A 6,000-nucleotide genomic window follows, 5' to 3' on the forward strand; every position below is an offset into this window, starting at 1 on the left:
CAGTGTCCGGTGCCCGATTCCTTTCCTTATTTGGCGAAGCCGACCGTTGCAGATGCAGGAGCCGTTGGCGCACCGGACATGTCCGGTGCACACCGGACAGTCCGGTGCCCCCTTCCGACCGTTGGCTTGGCCACGTGTCCCGCGCAGATTGCGCGGCCGACCGTTGGCCCTGCCGACCGTTGGCTCACCGGACAGTCCGGTGCACACCGGACAGTCCGGTGAATTTTAGCCGTACGCCGTCAGCAAATTCCCGAGAGCGGCCTCTTCGGCCGAGGCAGCCTGGCGCACCGGACACTGTCCGGTGCACCACCGGACACTGTCCGGTGCACCACCGGACAGTCCGGTGCCCCAGACCGAAACTGCCTCTTGGCTGTACACAGCCAACTCTTCTCTTTTCTTCTTCTCTCTGTTTCTACCACTTAGACAAGTATATTAGTACACAAAACCAATGTACTAAGACTTAGAAACATACCTTTGCTCTAGATTTGCACTTTGTTCATCCATGGGTATTGATTCACATTTAAGCACTTGTGTTGACACTCAATCACCAAAATACTTAGAAATGGCCCAAGGGCACATTTCCCTTTCACCCCTGACCAGTAGTGGGTGTCGGGCCCACGCGATCTGAGGCGACTGTTGAACCCCTCGGAGGGCCAGCCTTCGAACCTCTGATCAGTAGGGGGGGGCTCGGAGCCCGGTTCCTTCACAGAGAAGGATCCTTTTCGGGGTATCCCCCTTTCCCGGTCCCTGTTGCAAGAGATAGAGAAAGAGGAAAAAAGGAAAAGGATACGAAATCGAACGACGTGGCGTACCTTTTTTGGCGCGGTTATTACGGCGAAGGCGAAGCGTCGCCCGCTTCTCCTGCCAGAGGCGCCGCGTGTCCCGCCGCGGAGTTAATGCGACAGGGCGAGTGGTTGGCGGGGCGGCCGTTGCGCGTGCGCGAGTCGTTCGAGGAACGGATCACGGGTGCACCGTCTTTACGCCGTGGGAGGAGGCTCTCTTGCTGTCCCAGGATGGGACGTGAGCCTGGCTGACGACGTGACTTCTGCGCCTGCCCGCCTGCCACCGCCATTACTGTCGGCCCACTTTCGGTCGCTTTGACCGTCGCGCCAGGCTGGCGCTGCTGGGTCGCCTCGAGTCGCGGCACAGGCTCCGCGACCGGAGAGGTGCGACGGTGGCACAAGTGGCGGTGCGGTTGCTTGCATGCAGCAACTGGCGCGCTGGTTGCGCGACGCGTGGGCCTGGGCCTCCAAGCCGGCGTGTCAGAAGTCGGAGAAGCGCGCCCACCTGGCGCGGTTGCATGCCACCTGCATGGCTGCCCGCCCCTTCCGCTTGTTGGTCTGGGCGAAAGTGGGGAATCGCTTGTAACCGCTGGGCGGTTGTGTGCACCGCGCGCGGTGGTTTGTCTTCTTCTGCTTCTGAGCTGGTTTGCATGACATGCGGGACCCAGCCCCCGCGCCGCAAGGGAGGGCCTTGGAGCGTGTTGGAGAAGACTCGGCCCGTGGCATTTGGGGGCGCACGTAGGGAGAGTCGCCTTTAAAAGGAGGGCGACCCCTTTCGGAAGGCAACCATGTCTTCTTCCTCCCTTATGCGTCGTGTCTTTCCATCTTCCAAGCCCCCGGATGGGGGGTACCCGCCGTCTTTCCGCCTCCTCATTGGAGGAACGCAACTCCGTGGGAGTTGGTACCTTTCAGCCATCGTTCGGCTTCAAGGATTTTCATCATGCAGCCCGGTCGCACCCCTCCACCGGTGGTCACCCAGGATGGTGACCTCCGGCTTGATGGTGGGGGAAAGCGAGCCGGGCTGCGGCCCCTTCCCCTCCCTCAGCCTCAAGGATTTTCATCACCAAGGCTGGGGAGGGGAGAGTGCCGAGTTGGGGTCAGCCCCTGCGCGGGCGGTGGCCCGCTCCTTCACTCAGTGATGGGGGGGAGGAGCGGTTGTTGTCCGTGGCGCTGGCAGCTGCAGCGTGCCCGGTCTTCGGACGCGAGTGGCTTTGGAGCCGCTCGCGGCGCCGGCGTTCGCCACGGCAGCTGGAAGAGGTTCTTCCGCCGGCGCGACAGCCCGGGCCGGCCACGGACTGACCTCCAACTCTACGGCCTTCTGCCCGTCCTTGCCTCACGAGTTTTGGCGTGGGCGGGGGCCTCCTGGCAGCAGCACCCGCCCTGAGGTTAGTGCTGCCGCTGTTCGACCCCCCGGAACAGAAGTCGTCGTCGTCACCGCTGCTGGAGCAGGTGACGGCGCACCGTTCGTCGGCCTTCCGTTGCTCTGCAGGCCTTCCCCCTCGAAGTGGGGTTGTTCGTACCTGCGGAGGGGGAACCGGAGTTCCGTTTGTAACGGCACTTTGAATGCCGGCGTTTTTGTTCATTGTGGTTGTCGAGGCCTGAACATGTATGTAACTTTGGCACGGAGCCGTGTTTTTTCCTCATTTTCGAGCACTAAGTCTCGCCTGTTGATTATCTGAACCGCTTCACCAAGCATGAGTCGCCCCGTGTCAAGGTGACGAGTGAGGTATCCGTATCCCGGAGGCGTAGGAATCCCTCGGCTCGATCGACCTTGTTGTCTGAGGCTCCTCTAGCTTAGTTAAAGGGACCCCTTGGCCGCTCTTCGATGAGCCGAGGCCAGGGGTAGCGATATCAGTACGAACAGAGGCGGAGTTGGCTCGAAAATGGGAACCTGGTTGGCCGGAGCCTAGCCGGGTTGCCCGTCAGCGGGGGTCGACGTCGGAGTCGATCACCCGAGGCCTCGGGTCGGGCTGGCGCCCTTGGAAGAGGCTTGGTCGAGGCCCCAGGGGTAACCGGCCGAGCCGCCTGCTCGGGCCGGATTCCCGGAGAAGTCCCTGGACCGCGTCGCCGTCCGAGGCTGGGTCGGACCTCGCTGAAGGCGTCGTCGATGCCGAGGGTGCTACAGCCCCCTTCAGCGTGAAGACCTGAGCCTGCAGGATCAGATCGTCTTGTAGCGTGTGCCTTTTGCGGGCGCCGAGGCCAGAAAACACACCCTCGCTGCGTTGCAAAGTCGCGTCTCCTTTCCTCTCATGTCGAGCATCTGGACTTTCCCTCGGCTCGGTCGGCCTTGCCGCTTACGCGTACTTTCGCCCGTCCATTAGGCCCTGTCACCGATTCAGTCGAGAAGGCTTGAAGGACCGTCTCGGCAGAAGAGCTTCCGAGCGTGAAGACATTCGGTCCGCGGAATCACTTTATCCGAACGCGAGTTACTTATCGCAGAAGGTGATGAGTGAGGTATCCGTATCCCGGAGGCGTAGGAGTCCCTCGGCTCGGTCAGCCTTGGCTGCTTACGTGTACTCTGTCGTTTCCAGGATCCGCTTTTCGAAGTAGTCAAAAAGCACGAAAGAAATTCTGCTAAAAAGAGATCCTTTTTCGAGGAAAATTTCGACGCAGAGGGGGTCTCCCCCCTTTTAGCCCCCGAGGGAGGGTCGGGCTTTGCCGAGGCGAGGCCGACCCTTCCTTGATGACTAAACTTTGCGTGGGTGCAAGGTATATGAACAACTTGAAAACATCTTAAGGGTAGAAGCGACGTAGCTGTTTGATGTTTCAAGCGTTGCCGTAGATCTCGCCTTGATTGTTGGCCAGCTTGTATGTTCCGGGCGTCTTGCCGCAGTCGAAGCACCAGGTCGCCCACCTGGAAGTCTCGGGGCCGGACCCCTCGGGCGTGGTAGCGTCGCAGGGACTGCTGGTACCGCGCCGAGTGTAATAAGGCCCTGTCCCGAGCCTCCTCCAGCTGGTCCAGCGATTCTTCTCGGCTAGCTTGGTTGCTTTGATCGGTGTAGGCCCTCGTCCTCGGGGAGCCGTATTCCAGGTCAGTGGGCAAGATAGCCTCGGCCCCGTAGACCAGGAAGAACGGCGTGAAACCCGTGGCACGACTCGGCGTCGTCCTTAGGCTCCAGACCACCGAGGGGAGTTCCTTCATCCATCGCTTGCCGAACCTGTTGAGGCCGTTGTAGATCCGAGGCTTGAGCCCTTGTAGAATCATGCCGTTGGCACGCTCTACTTGCCCATTCGACATGGGATGAGCCACGGCGGCCCAGTCCACCCGGATGTGGTGATCCTCGCAAAAATCCAAGAATTTTTTGCCGGTGAACTGGGTACCGTTGTCGGTGATGATGGAGTTTGGGACCCCGAAGCGATGGATGATGTTGGTGAAGAACGCCACCGCCTGCTCAGACCTAATGCTGTTTAGGGGTCGGACCTCGATCCACTTGGAGAATTTGTCGATGGCGACCAGCAGGTGCGTGTAGCCCTCGGGCGCCTTCTGCAAGGGACCGACGAGGTCCAGACCCCATACAGCGAAGGGCCAGGTGATGGGTATCGTCTACAGAGCCTGAGCGGGCAGGTGGGTCTGCTTCGCATAGAATTGGCACCCTTCGCAGGTGCGGACAATTCTAGTGGCGTCAGCCACCGCCGTTGGCCAGTAGAAACCTTGCCGGAAGGCATTCCCGACAAGGGCTCGAGGCGCTGCGTGATGGCCGCAAGCCCCCGAGTGTATTTCTTGCAGGAGTTCCTGACCTTCGGCGATGGAGATGCATCGCTGGAGGATGCCTGAGGGGCTCCGGTGGTAGAGCTCCTCCCCATCGCCCAGCAAGAAGAATGACTTGGCGCGTCGCGCTACCCGTCGAGCCTCGGCTCGGTCGAGGGGTAGCTCTCCCTGGCGGAGATATCGCAGGTACGGGGCCTGCCAATTTCGATCAGGCGTGGCCCCGCTCTGCTCCTCCTCGACGTTCAGTGCCTCGGCCTCGGGGGCCGAGGGTACCTCGGGCTGAGCCGAGGGTGCCTCGGGCCGAGCCGAGGGTGCGTCGTCGATCTTGACGGAGGGTTGATGCAGATCCCGGGAGAAGACGTCCGGGGGGACCGTCATTCGCCCCGAGGCTATTTTAGCCAGCTCGTCTGCAGTCTCGTTGTAGCGCCGAGCGATGTGGTTGAGCTCGAGCCCGAAGAACTTGTCTTCCAGGCGCCGAACCTCATCGCAGTAGGCCTCCATCTTCGGGTCGCGGCAGTGGGAGTTCTTCATGACTTGGTTGATGACGAGATGCGAATCACCGCGGGCGTCGAGGCGTCTGACCCCTAGCTCGATGGCGATTCGCAACCCGTTGACCAGAGCTTCGTACTCGGCCACATTGTTGGACGCCGGGAAATGGAGGCACAACACGTAGCGCAGATGCTTTCCGAGGGGCGAGATGAAGAGCAAGCCCGCGCCGGCTCCTGTCTTCATCAGCGACCCGTCGAAAAACATGGTCCAGAGCTCCGGTTGGATCGGAGCCGTCGGCAACTGGGTGTCGACCCATTCGGCCACGAAGTCCGCCAACACCTGGGACTTGATGGCCTTCCGAGGGGCGAACGAGATCGTTTCGCCCATGATTTCCACCGCCCACTTTGCGATCCTGCCCGAGGCCTCTCGGCACTGGATGATCTCCCCGAGGGGGAAGGATGACACCACAGTTACCGGATGAGACTCGAAGTAGTGTCGTAACTTCCGCCTTGTCAGGATCACAGCATACAGCAGCTTCTGAACTTGTGGGTAGCGGATCTTGGTCTCGGACAGTACCTCGCTGACGAAGTAGACTGGCCTCTGAACGGGCAGTGCATGCCCTTCCTCTTGCCTCTCGACCACAATCGCGGCGCTAACCACCTGAGTGGTGGCGGCGACGTAGACCAAGAGGGCTTCTCCATCAGCTGGGGGCACCAAGACAGGCGCCTTTGTAAGGAGCGCCTTCAGGTTCTCGAGGGCTTCCTCGGCCTCAGGGGTCCAAGCGAAACACTCGGTCTTCCTTAAGAGGCGGTACAGAGGCAGACCTCTTTCGCCGAGGCGTGAGATGAAGCGGCTCAGGGCCGCGAGGCATCCCATGACCCTCTGTACGCCTTTTAAGTCCTTGATGGGTCCCATGCTGGTGATGGCTGCGATCTTCTCCGGGTTGGCTTCGATGCCTCGCTCGGAGACGATGAACCCCAGGAGCATGCCCCGGGGCACCTCGAAGACACACTTCTCAGG

This window comes from Zea mays, chromosome 7 (assembly GCF_902167145.1).
Source record: "Zea mays cultivar B73 chromosome 7, Zm-B73-REFERENCE-NAM-5.0, whole genome shotgun sequence".
In the NCBI taxonomy this organism is placed as follows: Eukaryota; Viridiplantae; Streptophyta; class Magnoliopsida; order Poales; family Poaceae; genus Zea; species Zea mays.